At 34.6% G+C, this 22,851-nt stretch overlaps 1 protein-coding gene across 7 annotated transcripts in view; it reads left to right on the top strand.

Annotated features, from left to right (window-relative positions):
• NFIA (nuclear factor I A) overlaps window positions 1-22,851 on the top strand; it is a 572,371-nt gene that overhangs the window by 212,739 nt on the left and 336,781 nt on the right. The window lies entirely within an intron of this gene.

Here is a 22,851-nt window from a genome sequence, read left to right as displayed (position 1 = left end):
AAGAGAGAGAGAGAGAGAGAGAGAGAGAGAGAGAGAGAGAGAGAGAGGAGAGACACTCCCATTTAGGTGCATTTTAGTTTTATTTTGGCTTCGTGATTGCCATTCCTTCATAGAGTAATAGAGAAAGCCATGATATGCAGTTGGACCAGATGGTCATGTTGACAGGTTGAGAATTCACTTCCTACTGCTTCAGAACAGGTGTAAGATTAGGAGTGTCTGTGTATGAGCGTATGTGTGCATCGTGTGCATGTGTGTGCACATCCAGGCTGCACACAGAGTGTTGTTTAGAGCAGTGGAAATGATTTCTTTTTATTTTTTTTAAATAAAGCTGGTACTTTAAATACAGTGTAGCTATATGCATAATGTTATCAATACATAGAGAGTAATTATTGTAACAATTTTTAAGTAAATGCTAGACTGTTATAGTTTATAATTTTATGTCAAATTAATTACAAAAATTTCTCTATTTTTAGATAACTTAACCACATTAGTTTATGGCAGTATTGCATATCTCAACTACATTCCATATATTCTGTTAGCTGGTATATGTGTGTATGTGTTTATGTTCAAGTCTAGGACTAGACATTATGTAGTTAACTTCTTCAGTGCCTTAAAAAACTCCCTGGTTGGAAGCTGTGCAGTTAGTTTCTGTGATTTGTAATCATAAACTGTGTTTGGAAAAAGAAGGAATAAGACTAATATACATTTAAAATTAATAGAGTAAGTACCACCCTACCTCAAATTCTAACTCTAACCTAACACTAAACTTGTGATAGATTTTTGTGGCTGACTGATCTACTGTAAATAATTGGTATATGCACACAATTTTAGAAAACTTCATTTATCTTTATATTTGTCTTTCAAGTCTTCAAAGGAGAGAGCACTAACAATCGACAAACTTGAGATAAATATGGCTTTTATCTCCTGGAGTGTTTTCTGTGTAACTTGAGGATAGTAAAAATATCTGTTATCTAGAATTTAGTAACAGTATCCTTTATGTAGAATGAAGTGAAAAAGATGGACATTCAGAGGCAGAGAATGAATAGGAATAAGGAGGAAGAGTGGTTTTGGTGTAAACCTGTAACAGAGGAGGTCAGTTCATTTATGGCTTAAGAGGTTCGAGTGTTGGTAAGAAATTTCTCAATGCTGCTGGCTTGGATTTGCCTTGTCTTTTTTTCTACCCAGTGATGAATAGCATTAATTTAAACCTATTTAGGGCTAGTGTGGGAGAAACCACAGCCTTTGTTGTGGTCACTGCTGTACACAGTAGGACTGGTGTTTCACTTAGTTAAGGCCCCAAGCTGCTTCCAGAAGACGCAGAACAGCCTGTCGGCTTTTAAAAACTTGCACAGAAGCAACAACAGTTCTAATTGCTCACAAATGTTAATATAGATTATTGAAAACAATTCTGAGGGTTAGAATAGGAGGAAAAAAACATCAAATACAGATTGAATGCAGTGAATGTGCTAACCATTGTTTTATGACCATTTCAGCAACAGTTTCTCCATGGTTATTTAGATCTTACTTTTCAATATATTATAAATTGTAAATCATTGGGAGCTGGGGTAAGGGGGAGGAAGAAGTCAGGTGGAGGAGGAAGAGAATGAATGAACTGGCATGCTTTGTTAAGAGAAACATAAAACCGTGAACTTAATCGCAAATGGAGATGCTCTAAAAAGTGTTTTGGTTTAAGTAATGACTGTAAGAGGATCCCAAGCAACAAGATATCAAGAGAATTTTATAATCAATCTCCCCACATTTTTTTTTTGCATAGTTTCTTTTAGACTAAGCGACTATTAGTGGCTTTTGGAGTTTCTGTGCAAATTTTTAGAAAGAAAAGTTTCACAATTTTTTTTAAGTATTTAGGGGTCCAGTTAGGGACACTTGTGGCACACATACAATTGTAAAGGAGCTATTGAGATGTTTATTATTATTACCATTTTACCTTTGAAGGTGACAATAGACTGTTGTCTATTTTTTGGCTGTCAGCCACTGAGGCAACTGTAAGATACAAATTACTGATCCAAACTTTAGTGTCCCTAAACTTAACCAGAATTTTATAGCTGCTGCAAAGACAGAAATGAGCCCTCCCCACCCCCCCGGGTTTTCCCCAAATATTAGAAAACAATGTTGTGTGTTTTGTTATGATAACTCCACGGTGTAAAAGTATATTTTATCTAATGGAATTTGTCCTCCCATTTTAGTGAAATAAACATGGCTTATGAGGCAAAGAAATAAATCCACAAATGACAAATTGCAGCAGCTTCATGGCAGAGATCTTTTTGCTGTTCTGTTTGTAAAGAAGCTAAATAAGATTAAGCTAAACAAGATAAAACTGAAGGAAAGAAGTTCATTTGTGTTATGTATTTTGGCAAGTGTTGGTCTTCTTTGACATGTAATATATTGCTCATCCCAAACCTAGAAATGATTAGGGTGGTCATAATAACTGGAGATTGAAGTGGAACAGCTTAATCTTCTTTGCAAACTTTAAACTTATTGCTCTTTGTGTCTTTTGCATACCTTCCTAGTGATAGATATTTTGGGCCTTGATCAACTGAGAGATGGATGGAAGGAAGGGAGGAAGGAAGACAAATAACTTTTTTTGACTGTCTCTTTTATGGCAAGCACTGTACTAAGTTTTGCCCTATGCTGTAGCTTTTTTTTTCTTTCCTCTTCTTTTTTAAAAACTTCATAGCAATATTGTGAATAAATAATACATTCTCCATTTGTACTGATGAAAATAAAGTCTCAGAGTGGCCAAGTTAGAGCAAAATTAAATTCAGACTTGTTGATTCCAAGTTATTTGCTTTTAAAAATAAAATTCAAATCTATTCTATAGCCTTCTTTCTATTTTGTTGTTTGGGGTTGGCTGTTATTTAAATGGTATTACACATCTACCTTGAATCAATAAAAAGTCAAAATCCAAACCTTTGCCACAGAGATAGTTCACTGTAGAGTTCAGGCCTAGCCACAGAATGAGGCTGCACTTGGTTAGGAGAAGGAGAAATGGTTTTGGGCTTGTCAGTGTGGGGGTCAACAATCTGGAATGACTTGTTCTATTTTCTTTTTAGGAAGCTGAAGTTAGTGAATTCTATTTGACATTATGACACAGGTTTAAGATTAAAAACATTCTTTTTGGTAAGATAAAGTTAGCTGAATTGGTTTAAATGCTTTGGGAAGCCATTGAGAATTAAAGCAAGCATTATTTTAAAAATCAGAGTCGCATGCAATATTTTACTAGGTAGATTTTTTAAAAACATTTTCTTATATGCATGAGATATATATTAGTAACTTCCCATAATGATTAGATTTAAAAATTTAAAACTTATTCCATAAAGACCTTGTGGCCTTGTGTATAATTATTTAAAAGAAAGCAAAAATGGAGTATTTTTAGTTAAAAAAAATTTTTTTAAAAATTTAAAATAGAAAGGAAAAAAAGTTTAAAATAGGGACAAGCTTTATCTTAATGCCCTTAAATGATTTATTGATGGATTTATTTAATGCCCTTATATTCATTTTTTTAAACTTAGGCAAGATTAGTTCTTAATGACTTCAGTGCAAAAACTCAGTCTCACTCAACATGAATTTTCTATTGGTAAATAGAAAAAAAAGACCAGCAAAATAATTTTTACTACATTGGTTCTACATATTAATTATTTTAGGATTTTTTTTTAAAAGTATGCTGCTGAACTGGAACCAATAGTGAATAAAAGAAATGTAATTTTCTTTTTAAGAAATGCTAATAAGTCTTAATGTTAGGGTTGTTGATTATCATTTATGCTGGAGGAGGAAAATTTAGGTTTGTGAATAAAAGTGAATAAATTGGAAACAAAAGGGGGTTAGAATTAAAAATTAGGATTCACAGTCATTGTTCTTTCCACCCCGTTCCATACTGCCTGCCTTATGATGTCTCTGGTGTTTATGGTCGTCCCAAATCCTGTGAATTTCAGACATAAACAGTTTTCAGAGCATACATATTTATACAAATATTTTAATAGCTATTTTTGAAGTACTCTATGGGTTAAAAAAGTAAGCTGAAATAAAAAATAATAAAACATTTAAAAAGTAAATACTATTCAAAATTTTGTATGTATGTCTGTGTAGCATCTGCCCTTGTCAGGCTGCTGTCTTTGTTGCTATGGTTTGGGTGATTTTATTTCCTTTTGTAATTTTGCCAGCCCATGATTGGGTAGTGCAGCATGTTCATGCTGTGGGGGAAGATGTATCTGTGGTGAGTCACATAGCTTGATCTAAGTGGTAATTTTTTGGTAGGGAAAGGTATTGGTGGTCAGATTCTATTATCCAATAGAAACTGTGGTGCCACAATATCAATGCTCATTTAGTTATCAAAATCAGGCACACATTACTTAATATGGGGAATGGAGGACTATCTCTTCTGTTGGGAGCACTTAGGATACTGTGTGTTTTAATCTTAAAGGGATTAGTTATCTGATTTTAAGGTTCTGCATAAAGTGAATATTGTATATATAGGATCCCATTATTGTCATTTTCAAATATTCCATTGCTTTTCAAAGAAGCTGACATTACAAGTTCTTAGGATGACAAATTCTCATCAACTTTGGTGAAAATTTTGGCTGCAAAATGACGAAAGGCAAAGGAAGGTTCTAGACAGATGGTTTTCAGTGTTGGGATGACATCAAGCCCTTCTTCATGGCATGTTTTAAACATTACAAATGAATGAGGAATGGAGATGCTTAAAGAGCTTACTATAGAATGAGGAAGTAAGATACTATGTATGTGCATGCAAACCTTCAAAGCATGCTGTTAAACAGAACTGTATGAGCTTAGGTATAATAGCAAAGTGGCAGTGAAAATTGTAAATATCTTTTTTATGCAGTAGAACTCAAAAATAATATTAGTCATTACAAATATTGTGGATGGAAAAGTGTGTATACCTGAGGAAATATTTTTGGCATTAAGTAATGGGAAGTTGAAGATAAGTGGGTTACATACATTTAAGATGATGCAAGGATTCTTGATAAGATTTTGGCAAAAGCTTGTCTGCATCTTTGTATAACTGTGGCAAGATTTCTGCATGGATCATATTACATAAATATAACTAAGTTACTAATGTTTCTGTTTGATTCATTTAGTTGGCTTTTTCTTCTCTTCTTTTAAATGCTAGAGGTTCTCTTTTGGAGAGTAGTTTCAAGTAACTTCTGAGAATGAAGTCTTTGTAACTGGATGCTGTTTAACAGCATAACTATTGTTGTACGTTCCTGTCAGCAAAAGATAGTCTTTGCAATACTTTTATTGTATGTCCTCTTAAAATGTGACAAGGACTTTTATTAAGAATTATTTTTTTGTTTAAATGTACTTTTTGAAATCCCTCCCCCTCCCAAGCTAATCAAGAATTACGGGGGTGGTTTAAGAATATTCAGATGAATTTTTATTATTTTCTAGGCTTGTTCACTGTATAGGAAAAGTCTTATTTTTTAAAAAAAGGTTCTGGGATTCATGTAGTTTAGATTTTCTCTAAAAGGAAGGGGGAATAGAGATTAACAGAAAAGTGCCATCTCATTGAGCTTGGGATGTATACAGTTTTTTTGGAAAATGAGGATATTGCAATCTGAATTGTTAGGGTTGAAGAACTAATTGTTCTAAAGATATTTGCCCCTCATTTCAGAAAAGACAGCAAACATGCAAAATGGATAAATGTAATCCTTTGTACTTTTACCACCTACATTTTTAAACTACAGTGACTCTGATTTCTCTGGAAAGGTCAGAGGTTTAAGAAAGCTTTGTAATTCTTCAAAGAGAGACATTTTCAGTTTTGCTATATAGAGACTGATTATACATAGCTTTTTACTTTATTTGCAATTGAGCCTAGGACAGTGGTCGGCAAACTCATTAGTCAACAGAGCCAAATATCAACAGTACAACGATTGAAATTTCTTTTGAGAGCCAATTTTTTTAAACTTAAACTATATAGGTAGGTACATTGTTATTAACTTAATTAGGGTCCTCCTAAGGCTTAGGAAGAGACACACTCAAGGGGCCAAAGAGCCGCATGTGGCTTGCGAGCCGCAGTTTGCCGACCACTGGTCTAGGAAGTGCTGGGGTGGGTATGATGCTGAATAAGTCATGAGACATGTCATGAGATAGCAGAATTGGAGGGAAACAGATAGATTGGAGAAAAACATAGATTCACGTTTAGAGATGCTCATTTTTGGCCTTTCCTATCAGTCACTTTGTTTAAAAGTGAGGACAGAGCAGCTGCAACAGTGCATTTGGCTTTGTACTAGAGCATTCTATTACAAACTCTTTAAGCACTTGGGCTGTTTCAAGGAGTTTATGTATGTGGGTGCTATTTCTTAGGATTGGCTTTGTTGGTTTTCTAAATTGTACATATGAGTTTCTTTGGTTATATGTGGGTTTCTTTGTTCCTGTTTTGTTTTTCTTTTGGACTTCTCCAAGTTTTGGAAAAGTTTTCAAGTTGGGTGGTGGGGTGTATAGAGATTGTAGATGACTTTTGTTGTGGGTTACTCCTGTTATTCAGGAAACAGAGGCTCAGAGAGGGTTAGTAATTCACTCAAGGTCATGCCAACAGTAGGTGGCAAAGCCAGGGTTAAAGCCAGATCCGTGAAACCTCAGGCTCCTGTTGTTAACTTCTGTAATATTTAAATTGGCTGTTCTTATACATTATGTTATTAGCTCTTCATGTAAATCATGCATTTTAGGGAGGGGAGCTTTTACAATTGCTTTTATGCAGTCAGGAGGCTGAGGAACATGTCCATGGCACATGGTTAGTAAGTGATTGGATCTGGTGATGTCAGGCCTTTCTGTGGCCTGCTTTTACTTTCTAATGTGTTTCTCAGTGTATCCAGCTCTCTAAGCGCTACCCCTGAGTGTTTGGATGGGATAAAAAGTGCTCTCTGGAAGTATGTAGTAGTGCTGAAAGCACTTTGTTTTCTCTGAAGCTTAAAAAGTAGTGAGAGCCCTGGCTGGTGTTGCTCAGTTGGTTGGAGCATTGTCCCGTACACTGAAAAAGTTGCGGTTTGATTCCTCGCCGGGGCACATACCCAGTTGGGGTGCATGTGGGAGGCAACCGATCAATATTTCACTCTCACATTGATGTTCTCTCTCTCCCTTCCGAACTTTCTCTAAAATCAATCAAAGCAAGTCCCTGGTGAGAATCGGGCGGGGGCGGGGGGAAGTAGTGAGAAACAGAGCTTGTTCTGGTTTGTTATTAGATTCAGAGTTTCACACGTTGGAGGAAACCTTCATTTAACAGGTGAGAAACGGAGACCACACATCCCAGCAGCTCTAGAGGCAGAAAATCCTTGCATACGTTGGAGAGCAGTTGTAGCCTGTTGTTGTTGTTTGCATCCAGGTGGGTGCTTTTTGTTTGGTGTTGGCATAGAAGAGCTATTTCAGTTGCCTTTATTGACAAAGTCTACCCTGTCATTGGCAACTCCATTCAGCAAACATGTTTTGAGCACTTAAGGCACTATGTGCTAGGTGCCAGTTATACAAAGCTAAAGAAAATGTGATGAAATGAGTTGATGCCGTCTTAGATGTAATTTCCTCAGAAATTAAGACTTCAGCCCTGGCTGGTTTGTCTCAGTGGATAGAGTGTCAGCCCTCAGAGCGAAGGGTCCCGGGTTTGATTCTGGTCAAGGGCACATACCTCAGTTGCAGTCTCAATCCCCTGCCCTGGTCAGGGCGCATGCAGGAGGCAACCAATCAAGGTGTCGCTCACATTAATAATTCCCTCCCTCCCTCTCTTTCTAAAAATAAATAAATAATTAAATAAATAGATAGAAAAGTATTCTCAGGTGAGGATTAAAATAAAAGAAATTAAGACTTCAAAGCTTTTCTGTTTTAAAATTAGAATTCTTCCAATCACTAGCCTGTGTGAGTTTTTAATAATTCACAGAACCAGTTGTTTATATTGCTGTGCAATTGGTGTATGTTGAGGAAGTCTATCATTTGATGATACTTCTCCTCAGTGTTAAATTTTTTTGTTTTCTTATGTCAAATATATCTGTGTGAGTGGAAAGAAAATCCAAGCAGACACAGGAGAGGGCACAGGTGGTTTCTATTATTTGATAGTTCACTGTAGCATGTTTTCTCTAAAGAAAACTGGTGGGTAAAAAAAAAAAAAAAAAGTTCTATTTTTTTAAAGAACATCTTTCTAGTAATACTGAAGTATAAAACAGAGTCATAGGAAAACTAAACAGCAGGAGAATGAGGGAATGAAAAACAGCAAGGAGAGGAAGGCCTGGGAGAGCCAGCCGTGTGAATTCATTTGGCAGTTGGTAGTAGTTCCTAAAACAGTCAAGTCCCAGTGGTATAACCTACAGTCTCTGTTTTGCTCCATCTCCGGAGAAAGTTAGCAATCCTGAGACTTTTATACTGAAGTGGATTTAAATTGTCCAAGGTCTCAAGCTGCTTTGCCTTATTTGCTGTTGTTAAAAGAAAACAGATACGAATATGCATTCAGACAGAAAGCATAGAAGAGGTCCTGTATGTGTGAGTGTGTGCTTGTGTGTTAATGGGACAGGTGTGAAGGTCTTTGGGGAAAGTGTGTACAGATGGTGATGGGAAAGAGAAGAACTTTTGCATGTCTGATAAATGAAATACAAACAACAACAACGATCTGGTGGTCCCACACAGTGGATATTGGATTTTTTTTTGGTTCTGTTATGTCTGCTTGTTGTTTGATCTGAAAGTGAAGTCTATTTCTCCAGCCATTAAATATGTGAGCTTTTCTTTGTATAGAGACTAAAACAAATGATTTGTTCTGTAATTATTTTTCAAAAGGCAGAAAATGCGTGTGCAACATTGAGAATGGCATGGGATTGTCATAGAAACTCATCTGAACGCTGTAAATAAAAATGGCTAGGGATTAGTCACAGTGACATGTGGGACATCATGAAACTCAAGACAGATTTCTTTGTTTTACAGTCGGTAAGAGAAGTGAGGCGAACTTGATCAAGTTCATGGGACGTTAGCAGTTCAGTTTCTCCAGGGAAAACTGTGTTGTCTTCAGATTAAATAAGCCACATGGATACAAATTCCTAAATTCACCTGATGATTTTAACAATATCGATATTTCCTTTATTTTAAGAGTGTATTATTTACAGCCAATGAAAGTTTTAAAAGTTTGAAAATCTCTCTGTTTTTGCTACTAATTTCCCTCTCTCATTACCCCCACCACTCTACACAGCTTATTTTCTTACAATCCTGAATAGCATTTTTACATATGCGGCCTTATTATGTTTTCTTTAATCTCTCATTTTTTCAATTAGTAAGAATAAAACAACATGATAAACAGTGTTAATGTTATATCTTTTAAAATTATATATATTTAGATTAGAATTATGGGTCTGCAATATAACCCCATTTTCTGTTTTCTAATGTATTACTTAGAAGGATATTTTTATAGTGTATTCTCATTGTCCAACATGTGGAGAAAGGATTGCTTGTCTTTAAATTTGGAATGAATCCCCAGTTCCATACTCCCACCAGGGTGATGTTTCAGTAAACGAACATATCAGGCCTTGGACCCTTGAGCTTTTGGAGGTAGGAGCTAAAGTCTGAGTGGGGCTCAGGACTTAAGGAATTAGTGCTGGGGAATGTCTCATGCTTCTGGTGAGCCCCCTTTCACAGTGCTATACTTTATTGAATGTTCTTATTTTTAATCAAGATAATAGACACAGCCCAGCTGGTGTGGCTCAATGGTTGAGTGTTGACCTGTGAACCAGGAGGTCATGGTTTGATTCCTGGTCGGAGCACATGCCTGGTGGTGGGTTCAATTCCCAGTGTGGAGCGTGCAAGAGGCAGCCTATCAATGATTCTCTTTCATCATTGATGTTTCTCTCTCTCTTCCCTTTCATCTCTAAAATCAATAAAAAATATATTTAAAAAATAGATACAATATTTAAACAAGGGAAAGTTGTAGAAAAATGTGGGATAATTAAAGTGATTGAGTTGTCTTTCTGGATTGAGTTAACCAGTTAACACAACTAACCTTGAAACTGAAGAGAGCACATGCAAAGATACAAGTGAAAATTTTAGTGCATGGAACATACAGAGGCACCCTGTTTTCCTACCTGTCTCCCATGAGACTCTACCCACACTTTGTATCGTAATATGTGTGTGTGTGTGTGTGTGTGTGTATTTTCTCTCTCTCTCTCTCTCTTTTTATTTTTTGTATTATTTCTTCTACTTGGAATGTCCTCACCCACCTTTAATTGGCTAATATTACTTAAGCCTTCTTTTCACCCCAGCATTTAAGGGCTCTTTGCCTACATTCCCATAGAATCCTGGTAGCACTATATCAGTACTCACCATTAGCACTTCTTGTTCCATAAAATGATCTGTCTTCCAAATTGGGCTGTGATTTCTTTATGAGCAGGGGCTGGATTGTATTAGTTTTTTGTGTACCTCCCCATAGGGGTGCATAGAGCCTGCTCATATTTTTGTTGAGCTGGTGACTAAGTGGAGAATATGGGTTGAACAAAACAAAAAAAAAGTGAGAAGCCGATAATCTGAATTTTAAAACCAGGTAACATATTATATAGTTTTTGGGTGTTCACCTTAGGACTGAATTTAAGCCTAAACTTTTTGTGTGAGAATGATTTTTCCCTTCTCACCCTATTATGTTAACTGATTTCTGATTCTTCACCAAAATCCAAAGTTGCATGTTAACCTAAAGGAGTTATTTATATGTGAATAATTATAATTTGGAAAATAAAGGTTTGGTGATGCCAGACTTATCTATAGAAAACTGTCAGGCTATTTGTTTTTCCATCTAAGATCCTGGTCTTGACTTTTATTTGAACTGTTTACCTTGTAAAGATGATAGGGAAATATAACCATTGCTTCAGCTTATGTAAGAAAATCATCTTTGTAACAACAGTCATTTATTTCTCAAGTACCTACTATGTGCTAGGTACCCAGCTAGAGGGGAGACAAAGGGATTTAATTTCATGCTGTTGAATTTTTAAAGAGCGTAATCTTGATTAAAGAAGTAGTCCTGTCCTTAGGATAGACACACTTTGGTTGTGGTGGTGGTGTTGGGGGAGGCGGGGTTGGATCACATCCCCTCTTCCTCCAAAGGGAAAATGTCAGTCGTATCCTTATCTCTAGAGAGCATTTAAAGTTTTGTCTGTCTCTCTTCACTGAATCAGGTATATTTTGGCATTGTTACTTACCCCAAGTTGGGGAAGGCCACAGGCGGTAGTAGTAGAAAAGTTAGAAATCAGAATTAAGGACTTGGGCCCAATTATATATGGTAAACTACTAAAGTTCCCCTCCTATCCAATGCTTTTCTCACATCAAAACTGTTAGACCAATTTCATTAGCTCCAAAATGCACCAGCATATGTAAATCTTCTTTGTTTAATTGGAGACCTATTGATTGTAGGTAACATAAGCCTCTCTAAGGGAAACAGAACCCAACTGAAGATAAGAGTTTCTTCCCCCCAACACATACAGCATGCATGATTTTATTTCTCTAGGCATGTTCATTATCAAAACTGTGCCACTGCAGATTTTCCCATAAAGTGTTTCCTTCTGGCCCCATTTTCATATCTAAAAGCTCCTACTGGTTTCAGCAAGGGATAATGGCAGCATTTAACAGAAAATCTTCTCTCTCTCTCTCTCTCTCTCTCTCTCTTTCCTTTTTTTTTTTTTTTTTTTTTTGCCAAAACCTTAAAAGTACATACTGAGAAACAACAACTTGTAAAATCATATGAAAATTAATTTACTTTAAAAAGATGTGAAAAGTCTTCTTTTGTGCTTCATAGAATGCTGAATGGGATGAAATTTTGCCCATCTTCTTTAGTGAGCAGTCACCAAAAATATTCCAGTAGGGAATGAAAACTAGAATGCAATTTTTTTCACTTACATTCTAATTGAATCTCAAAGCTGCAAAGAAGATAGTGTGCCAGCCTGATTTTGCAGGGTGGTATAAAGCATGGGCTATCCCAGTGTGCTTCCTAGGATCAGGGATCTTCTAACTCAGCGGTTCTCAACCTGTGGGTCGCGACCCCTTTGGGGGTCGAACGACCCTTTCACAGGGGTCGCCTAAGACCATCGGAAAACACATATATAATTACATATTGTTTTTGTGATTAATCACTATGCTTTAATTATGTTCAATTTGTAACAATGAAAATACATCCTGCATATCAGATATTTACATAACGATTTATAACAGTAGCAAAATTACAGTTATGAAGTAGCAACGAAAATAATTTTATGGTTGGGGTCACCACAACATGAGGAACTGTATTAAAGGGTCACGGCATTAGGAAGGTTGAGAACCACTGTTCTGTTAATACTAATAGGAAACTTGCATTTTCTTATATATCTTCTTGAAATTCCTTTCATTTTTATTTCTGAAGTGTAAGATTTAGGTCAAGATCAATGTATGGCTAATTGCTTATTAGGTAATAAGAATTTTGGGAAGGAGAAATACCTGTTCAGTTGTTGTAAATTTTCATTCAATAACTCAAACTATGTTTGACAAAAACACTAGTCAGGTATGAGAGGTAAATATCTCTATTTTTTTCTTTCTTAAAATTATACTAAGATTATGTTTATTAAGAACTTGAATTAGGAAACACTCTAATTTTTCTCTCCCTTAGAGTATTATCAATCTCTAAAAGAGATATTTAATTACTGAAACTATAGCATCTTGTGAAAAACGGTTATTTTCTAATTTTATAATGTAGTTAATGCTATTGCAATGAATTCATGGCCCTTCTCAGAGTATTCATTGTTCTTGCTTGGTGTGGCTGGTCGAACACCTCTCAGGTGGTGAGGAGTGTGTGTTTAGATGGTGTGTAGTGGAGAGATCTTGACTGGTACAGAGTAACTTTATAGCAGCCACTATAATGCTTATCAGTGAAATCCTACCTCATTTAATTATTACTTAATTCTCTGATTATATTTTTTGTGTCTGAGAGAAGATGATCACCTTCATCCTGTTGAAGTGTGGATGGACAGATATCGCTGTTTCAGTTTCTCAATTCAGCACACGTACGAAGGCATTCTGAAGTAGAAGGCCTTTTTGAAGAGTAGTGCATCAATCTACCTACCAAAACGGATGTAGTGAAATGCTGACTGGGCTTGTGATGAGATAAGAGGTTTCTCAATTCAGTTAAGTTCATCTTTGAGTAATGCATGCCACTCAGGTTCAGTCAGGTTTTTAAAAAATTTCTTTTGGAAATTATTCATAGAAACTCAGTCCTGTAACCAGATAGTGAATATTATCATTGGAAGGAAGGTTTGCACTCATCTATCAGACCAAAAAAATCACACCTCTCTGTCAGACCAAAAAATTCTCACTTTGTTGATCTCCTTTCATATGTATGTGATACGTGATATGTGGCATAGGCTATATGATATGATGTGTGTGTATGTATGTATTACTACCAGCTATTTACAACAAACCTAGATCATCCTGTTTCAGCCCCCTCCCAAGAATAGAAGTTTCTTTGAAACGAAGCATAATGGAATGGAATGTTAAAAGACTGGATGATACATTTTAAGTCAAACAGAAGTATGGATTATCTGCTGTTTGGATTTGTCCATACTGGAGTTACTACCTCCTATGTGGCTGCATCCCCCTGTTTGCATGGGGAATTGAGATTGGATTTAAAATGAAAATGATTCACATCAGTCAAGTAAAAAAGAATGACGATTCCCACCCCCCCAATTTAACTATTCATATATTTTCTTGGGGAAAATGGGACTGCATTAATAAAATAATTCAAACTAGAGAATCACGTGTATTTCTTTTAAACCATTTCAGGCCTGTTGCTGAAAGGTTTTAGGATATTGTGAAAAATCATTTTGTTTTAATAAACATTGCTGGTTTGATTTCTTATTTCTTTTTCATTTGTTTTTCAATATAAGAATATATGTAAGTTATAATGCATAATAATGAAGTGCAGACTTGGGGACCTTTCTCCCCACCTGAGAAAGAGAGCATCAGCAGTATTTTGCATTTACTTCTATGTTCCCTGGAAATATTACCCATTATCCTCAATATTGTGTTCATCATTACCCTCATATAAAAGAAGTGTTTTCATGACATATTTGTGTACTAAATATATTGTTCAGTTCTGCTTAAGTTTTATAAAACTTTTATATACATACACACATACATACATATATGCTTCTTAAAATTGATTTTCACTCAATGTTTCTAATATTGCTGCATGTACTGTAATTTATTCTTCTTATATAATATACTAACGTTCGATGTTTCTACTTTCTTGCTACCAGCAAGTCTTATGAATAGTAACATGTCATCTGGAGCATGTGTGTAAGAATTTCTTTAGGGCATGTACTAAGAGTGGAATTGTTGATTAACAGAGTGTGTAAATGTTACATTTTTTTGTTTTTAATTTATTTTTTATTGATTTTTAGAGAGGAAGGCAGAGGGAGAGAGATAGAAGCATCAATGAGAGGGAAACATTGATCAGCTGCCTCCTACACGCCCTCTACTGGGGATGGAGCCTGTGCGCTGGCCAGAAATCGAACCTGTGACCTCTTGGTACATGGGTTGTTGCTCAACCACTGAGCCACACCAGCCAGGCAAATGTTACATTAAAAATATATATATATATTATTTTATTTTAAAAATAGTACCTATTTTTCACTCTCACTAGCACTAGCAGTGTATAAAAGATTCATGTTGATACATGTCTTTTCTAATATTTACTATTGCCAAATTTTTACTTTTTGCCAACCTGGTGGCTATAAAGTGATATTTCATTGTGGTCTTAATTTGCATTATTCATTTGATTAATAATGAGATTAAACATCTTTTCTATATCTTTCCTTTTCTGTGAAATAAATACTCATGTCTTTTTACTATGTTTTCTATTTTGTTGCTTGTCTTTTTCTTGTTGGTTTGTTAGGAATTCTTTATGTCTCTTGAATTCTCCTTTGCATTATATGTTTTCAAATATCTTTTCATAGTTCGTGGCTAGTCTTATAATTGCTTTAAGATATTTTTGATGAACAAAAATTAATTTTAATATAGTAAACTTTATTAATCCGTTTTCTTTACGGTTAGTGCTTTTGTCTTATTTAAAATATCCTTCTTTGCTCTGTTAGGAATACATGGTATTTTTTACACATCTTTAAATGCTCATCTCCCATTTAAGTTTGTATTCCAGTTGGAATTTATTTTTGTGTATGGTATGAAGGAGAGGTCCAATTTTATTTTTTCTTTGTGAATGATAGTTTTTACTCCATCATTTATTGAATAGTTTCTCTAGTCCTCCAAATAATCTTCCAGGCTACCTCTTTTGTTTATTAAGTTTTCATATTTGTATGTATCTGCATCTGGATTCTCTGCTGTGTTCCAATAATCAGTTTATCTACCCCATACCAACACTATGTTGTGTCACTTACTAAGCACTTATAGTTACTTAGGATATCTGATAAGGCAAATCCTTCCTACCTTTATTGAGGAGTGTTTTAGTTATTCTTGTCTCTTTACTATTCCATATACAGTATATGTTATTTATATTTAATATTTTATTCTACATATAGAATTCACTTTAATTTCAAAGCTTTTTTCTCTTTTTTAGATATTATTTTATATTCATCAAGGTAGGCTACAGAGCTATGGTTCCAAATAAGCTTTTAGTATTGAATTTCTTTTTTTTTTCTTTTTCCCATTGACACACTTCACTCATTTCTCACTGCCCCTTCACCCCCGCCTCTGGCAACCACCAGTTTCTATATCCATGACCCCCTTTTTAAAAAATTCCACATACAAGAGAAATCATACGGTATTTGTCTTTCTCTGTCTGACTTATTTCATTTTCCATAATACCCTCAAGGTCCATCCATGTTGTCACAAATGGCAGGACTTCATTCTTTTTATGCCCAAATACTCATGTGTGTGTGTATGCCACAATTTCTTTATCCATTTATCCATTGATAGAAATCAAGTTATTGGTTGATTCCATATCTTGGCTATTATAAATAATGATGCAATAGACATGGGGGTGACTATGCTAGTATTTTTTCCAGCAAGTATTTTTGTTTTCTTCAGATAAATACCCAGAAGTCGAATTGCTGGATCACATTGTTGTTCTATTTTTAATTATTTCCATAGCGGCTATACCAATTTACATTCCCACCAACAGTGCATAAAGGTTCCCTTTTCTTCACATCCTTGCCAACACTAGTTATTTCTTGTCTTTTTGATAATAGTAATTCTGACAGGTGTGAGGTGATAGAATAATTTTTTCAAGTTTCATAAAAAGTGGATTTTGTTTAGAAATATATTGAATCTACAGATGAATTATCTTTTTACTATCAGATCTTAGTACATCTATGAACATGGTATGTCTATTTATTTAGATGTTACCTTTCAATTGATTGAATTACTTTTTACTCAGGTCTTGAGAATTTTTTTGTGAAGCTGCTTTTGAAAATTGTGTTTTTAAAAGAATATTTTCTACCAGTGTGTTTCTAGTATAGAAATACAGTTAATTTTTGTACAATAATTTCACATCCCGTTATATTTACATGTTTTCAGCCAGTAATTTGTAAATTAATTTGTGTTTACTGTGTAGATTATCATATCAAGTACAAACAATAGCACTTTCATTTCTGCTATTCCAGTCTTATGCTTTTATCCTTCAAACACTTCTTACGGCACTGGCTAGTATTGCCAATTAATTCAGTGTTGAATTAACCTGTGAGTATTGGGCATCCTTGACTTTCATCCCTTGGTTTCCTATTTATTTTTTATTTACAAAAGAGACTGAGTTAATGCCTTAATATTTAAATACTACATTTGCTGATCATATTTTAATCAGAGAAAGGTCAAGAACTTACCTCATTTTTGTTAATTTTTTCTCTTTTGTTAATTACTGGGTTTGCTCTATGTTACAATAGTTGAATCCTCAAATTCTCCTGGCAAATTACTTCATGTGCAGAAAGATAGTATAAGTTATTTGGTGAGTGGTGTTTTAAAGAATGCAATTACCTAATATTTCAAAATAAGAGGCTTATTTGTATGTACTAATCATTTTAGATATTCCAGTAAAGACAAAGACCATATTTTGTATGGATGTGAGATTCTTTGATACTGTGGTGTGCGGTCAGCCTCTTAAATTTTGATTTGAACTATAGAATCCTTAAGTATCATTTTTTACAATTTAAAATTCATGGTTTGGATTGGTTTACTTTTTTCCCTTTTCCTCATGCAATTTTTGTTAAGACTTGAACAGATTACTCCTAATCTTGTGAGCAGACTGCAGGAAGACAACTATTAAAAGTAGAAAGCTATTAAGCAGTCAGGGGTTTATTATGCTTTAGTGTTTTGTTTAAGTCTGTTCTTAATTGGTTGATTAATGTACGTGAAGTCCTTTTCCTCCCTCCATCTCTACAGATGGCAAATGGTAGGTCCCAACTGTCATTGTTCGCAAAAAAGGTTATGGTTCAAAGTCAAAGATTCAGAGATAACAAAATAATCAATCATGGGAACTTGTCTCAGAGTGCCCAGCCAGGCAAAAGTTAGGCAGAGTAGTAATATTTACTCAGAATCCCTTAGGAACAATTTTTTGGTGTGTTCTTGATTTTATTTAGAAAATATTATTTAGTTAATGGAAATGTCCCTCTGAATTTAATGTCAGGCATTTATATAACTATGAAAAAGAATGGTTCCTAAGTTTTCTGTTAATCAGTTATCAAATGTTATTAGAATTTTAGTACAGTTTAAAAATGAGCATAATAGAGAAAGTAACATTCTTAATATATTGAGATTAACAGAACACTTTCAAAGGAATACCTTTTTACCATTTTCATGTGAAGATGATTTATAATGGTTAACTTCCGTTTTTTAGGAGGAAGAATAGAATTATGTTCTGGTATTGATCCATAAAGAGGATTTGTATTTTATTCATACTATAAAAAGTACCTTTAATGGATACATTGTGGTAATTGAATCTATACTGTGTATCACTATCAAAGTATCTTTTTAATTATTTTATGTTATATAATTCAGTAACTAAATTTAAGCCACGGGGAAGGAGATGACTGTATTATATCTTTAAGTGTAATGTATAGCCTTTAATATTCTTAAAGTAGATGGCAGTCAGGACATTTTTATTTAAATGCGAGAGAGAGAGAGAGAGAGAGAGAGAGAGAGAGAGAGAGAGAGAGAGAGAGAGAGAGAGAGAGATTCCATTACATTCAGCACTGTATGAAACTAAGTCAAAGGAGTTTTGTTAATTAAATTCAATTGCCATCCATTAGACCAGTGGAATGAGATGGTTCTGCCAGGACGCTGACACAGCACAGGTATGCAATTTGGCTAAATGGCCATTTCTAAACCATAGCACACATTTCTCTACTTGCTCACTTTTTTTAAGTGATAGTTTTTACTCTTAAAAAGTCAAAGAGGAACCAGTGCTTGCTGAAGGGTAAAGGTATCATTTTTATCCAGTCTACTGAGAAGCGATTAGTTTGTTGGCTTGGAAATGTGTGGTTCACATGGAGACTATTTGAGAGAAAATGATTTTTTTTTAAAAAAGTATGCAATATCTGTAGCAAGCATATTAACAAAATATATACATATGTGTGTCAGTGTAGACAAATGTATATGTTTTAAAATTTAGTGATCTTTAACCTAAAACAATTTTAGTAATAATTATTTCTTGAATTTAAAATAAAGCATCCTCGAAGATATAACTACAATTTGGATATATATTACTTGGGGGAAGTTATAATAGTTATAGGAATTATAAAAATGAAATTTAGGTGGTGGGTAAGTTTATCTACATTTTGGCATAAATCACTACTTTTAGAGGCTTTATATGTCAGGCTGATAGGTTTCCTACCATGATGAAATGACAAGAATACCATTCAGGCATTGGCTGACACATAATTTTGACAGCCAGCAAGATTGCAGTGTTGCTGAGTGCACAGATTTCCACTTCCTGCCAAGATTAAAATTGGCAAAAACCAAAGAGGATATTAGGGATTGTCACTTTAAGAAGAAATAACATGTTAATGTTCTGCATTTGCTTAAGAAATATAAGGGTGATCTCTTGAACTGCAGTCTGCTGAAACGTACAAGTTTGCAATCAATAGATGTTGGTTAGTGTGAGCATCAAAAATTAAATAAAATAAGTCATTGTGATAATGAAGCTCATTCTAGTTTCACTTACTAGGACATTATTATTTTTCTTCTGTATAAAAAGACTTCTTTACAAAAGCAATAAAATAGGTTTCCCAACAGCCCCTGAAGAACAAAGGCCTACTTTAAGTTTGTGAATCTGAAGACAGAAGGCCTTACTTCCTGAATTTTCTTATTTTTTCCTGTGTGAGCAGATGGTTTTTCTTTTTATAAGTTGCCAGGTCTTTCCTAGTATAGCAACTGTCACTTATTAAGAACCTACTATGTGCTGGGTTCTGAACCAAGCACTCAAATCGTCAATGTTTTTTTTTTTCTCTTAGGAGTTTTCATTTAAATCTATGCATAAAAATGAAGAAAAAAAGTTATATCCTATGTTGTGAAAGAGTCAGACTCTGAAATCTGCTTATACTTTGCTATTTACAGTAAGTACTTTTGAAACAGCTGTAGATGTTCAGATGAAAGTAGCAGTGTGGAGTGGGAAATGTGGGAGCGTTCATTTGTGAGGACTCTGCATTTCTCCAGCTTTATAGCCAACAGAAAAGGAGATTGTTGTGCATTCTATTAAATACTGCCAGTATGATTAATTTAAAGGGTTACATTTTATTGAACCCTGGTGTAGATGTTCTTTGTCAACCCACATTCACAGCTAGTTAGAGTGTGTGTAGCATTTATCAAAACTTTCTGGAGCCCCTCTCACCTCATTAGCATCTGAATCTCTATTCAGCAGTTAATGTCCGTTACTGCTAGAGTGCTCAATTCTTGTTTTCAATAAGCCAGTTGTAAAATGTCAGACTGTCACTTACAATATAAAAAACCAAAAATGATGGTATTTGTAAAAATGTTATCACCTCATAAAAACAAATTGTAAAGACATGAAAGTGATCTTGCTATGCTGGGCTTTCAGAAGGGAGTTGGTACAGCTACTTTAAATACCAGTTGTGTAGATTCCCACACTCTTCTACCAATGGAGAGGTTTACACAAGCATAATTTAAGTTACAATTACACTAATTAACATCTCATTTGCATAAATTGTTGAAGTCAAAACAACAAAGAATTGTCTAAGAAGCTTAATCCTATTTGTCCAAAATAGAAAGATTTTTTTTTTAAAAAAACATGCTCTAAAAATTGGCAGCTTGAGTATGTCTTTAGTATTTGAGCTATGCCATTTAAAAAAAATAAATACTTTTTCTTTGTTTAAGAATATATTTCTCTACCCCTTTTATAATCTCTCAGTTTTAGTTAGCTTTAAATTTTTTTTTTAAAAGGCAGTAAACTCTGGTTTCTAAATCAGCATAACAAGAGATTAAATTAAAACCAAGGTACAGTATCATTTTTATGTAGTAATGTAGAATACCATGACTCTTGAGATGTATGATGAAGTGTGTGTGTGTGTGTGTGTGTGTGTGTGTATGTATGTCTGTAGGAATTTGTAAATTGTAAAGTGTCCCTATAGTTCAATTATGGTCAGTTTTTAAGTGTTGGCTGGTTTCTTCCAGATTGTCTAGGTGTTTTCAATGTCTTGTATTTGCCTTTTTGTTGTCCTAGATTAAGGTTATGATAAAGGTATTCTACATGTGTGATAGCTCACATTTCTAGTCAGAAAACTTTTTTTAATGGCCACCCAAATGCAGTTATCTTCGTAGGGAGTGATTTAGTATAGTAAACTATCTTCTTTAAAACCCATTTAAAATTAGGGACATGTTTGCACACAGTGGACTACTGAAGTTTTCATACTAACCTACAAAATTCTGCTGTGGGTCTAACATTCATTCATTTCATATGCAATTATTGCTACCATTGAGCTTGTATTAATTACATTGTGCATATATGGAGATGAAATGTCACTGGCAGAGTTTACAATTTTTTTATTGTTAATTTTTATAGTAATTTGGGTTAAGGAATTAAAATTAGCCTGCTTAGTTAGTATTTTCAATGTTTTATTAGCCCTAAAAATGTGACATGATTAGGAATAAGATTAGAATGAAAGTGTCTAATTATAATATGTCTCAATATCTTGAAAGCATTTTGTTTATAATACATTGTTTATCTTAATTTAGTTGTTATAGTCTTATTTTAAAATCTCATAATGTAAAGTTTATAAATTACTGTCATAGAGATAATTAGTTGATACATATGTATTGAGTATTGACTGCATGTGAGCCATCATGCTAGGTTTGGTGGAGGATATAATCATATATATATGTACATATACATACACACACACACACACATACATACATACATACACAATGTAGTACTTGCTTATATGAAACACACATCCTTCTCGGGGACATCTAAATACAGACCAAATAAGAACATGTCTTGTAGAAATTTAGAAGAGAATTTATGAAGCATAAGGATGATCAAAAAGCCTTTGGACAAAACTAAATTTGAGTTGTGGATTGAAGGCTTGTTGTTTGGAAATTAGATGTTGAAGAGGGGCGATGATCCAGATTGGTAGAGAGACTGGAGAGCAAGGGAAAGGCATGAGTGAAAGTGCAAGATTTACTGCAGGTCAAGTAAGTCGACAAGCTGGGTTAGTATGGGGGGTTCACGTAGGGGAGGGCATTGAGTGTCTGGTTAAATTTAGGCAATGGAGAGTCATGTGGGGCTTTGGAGTAGGGATATGACCTGTTTTAGGAAGTGCTTTGGCAAGATTGATCACCAGGCTCATATGCAGGGAGCCCGAAACAGGACAGAGTGGAGTTAGGGAGAGCGAGCAGTGGCTTTTGTAGTTCTCTCAGCACAAAAGTGTCAATCATAGTGGGTTTTGTTTTCTGTGCCCTGGGTAATATAGTGAATTAAATATATAAAACGGCAAGCGTGTTTTAGAAAAAAATAAATGATTTCTGATTCTGAGGTGATACTTAAAACTTAAAAAGATATATATTTTATATAATAAAACATCTTTTAAAATTTTAATAGTGATTCTATATATATTTAGAAAGATAAGTATGAAAAAAGAACATTATTTCCTTTATCCTTTCAAAGGAAAATGATTTCCAGATTATTTTCCCCTCTATTTTTTTAAAAAAGCAGATTTTTTTAGAGAACACATTTCAGTTTCTTTTGTGCTTGGCCAAATTGTTCCATTGTCAATATTTGATCTTTATTGGAAGTTGAGGGCATGTTCCAGTTACTCAGGAGAATGTTCTGGACTTTTCTTCTTATCTTTTGAAGGCTTATCTTTGATAAGGTTGGACATGGTGTGTTCATGGTGACTGTTATCATTCTTCTTGTCAGTTTTCTATATTTACCTTGTTTATAGTACGTAATCTGAGAGTGCCTTCAAGAGCCTAGAAAAGATTTGGCCTCAGATTCTACATTTTAGGTATTTTAATATAATCAGGAGGAAATTGGGCGTCATGTTCAGACAGGACAGAATGTATTGGTGTAGGTAGAAGTACACATTTTAAACATTCAACAAATATGTGTTGATCATTTACTAGAAATAAGTAACATGGTGTCTGTTCATAGAAGAATAATAGAGAAAATTGAGACATTCTTCTTCCCTTTCAGATGCTCAAAGATTGTTAGGAGAAGAGGCATAGCATGCTAAGTGCTAGGTTATAGGTAGAACACAAGGGACTCATGTGGCCCAACAAAGGACAGTATTCATTCCGAGTCAGGGAGACTGAGGAAGATGTCTGAAGGAGACGATACAGCAGTAGGGCTTTGAAGTTTGGCAAGCAAAATGAAGGGAC

This window comes from Myotis nattereri (assembly GCF_964212035.1).
Source record: "Myotis nattereri genome assembly, chromosome: 3".
In the NCBI taxonomy this organism is placed as follows: Eukaryota; Metazoa; Chordata; class Mammalia; order Chiroptera; family Vespertilionidae; genus Myotis; species Myotis nattereri.
Note: the sequence above shows the minus strand (reverse complement) of the source record. Positions and strands in the feature narration are given on the sequence as shown.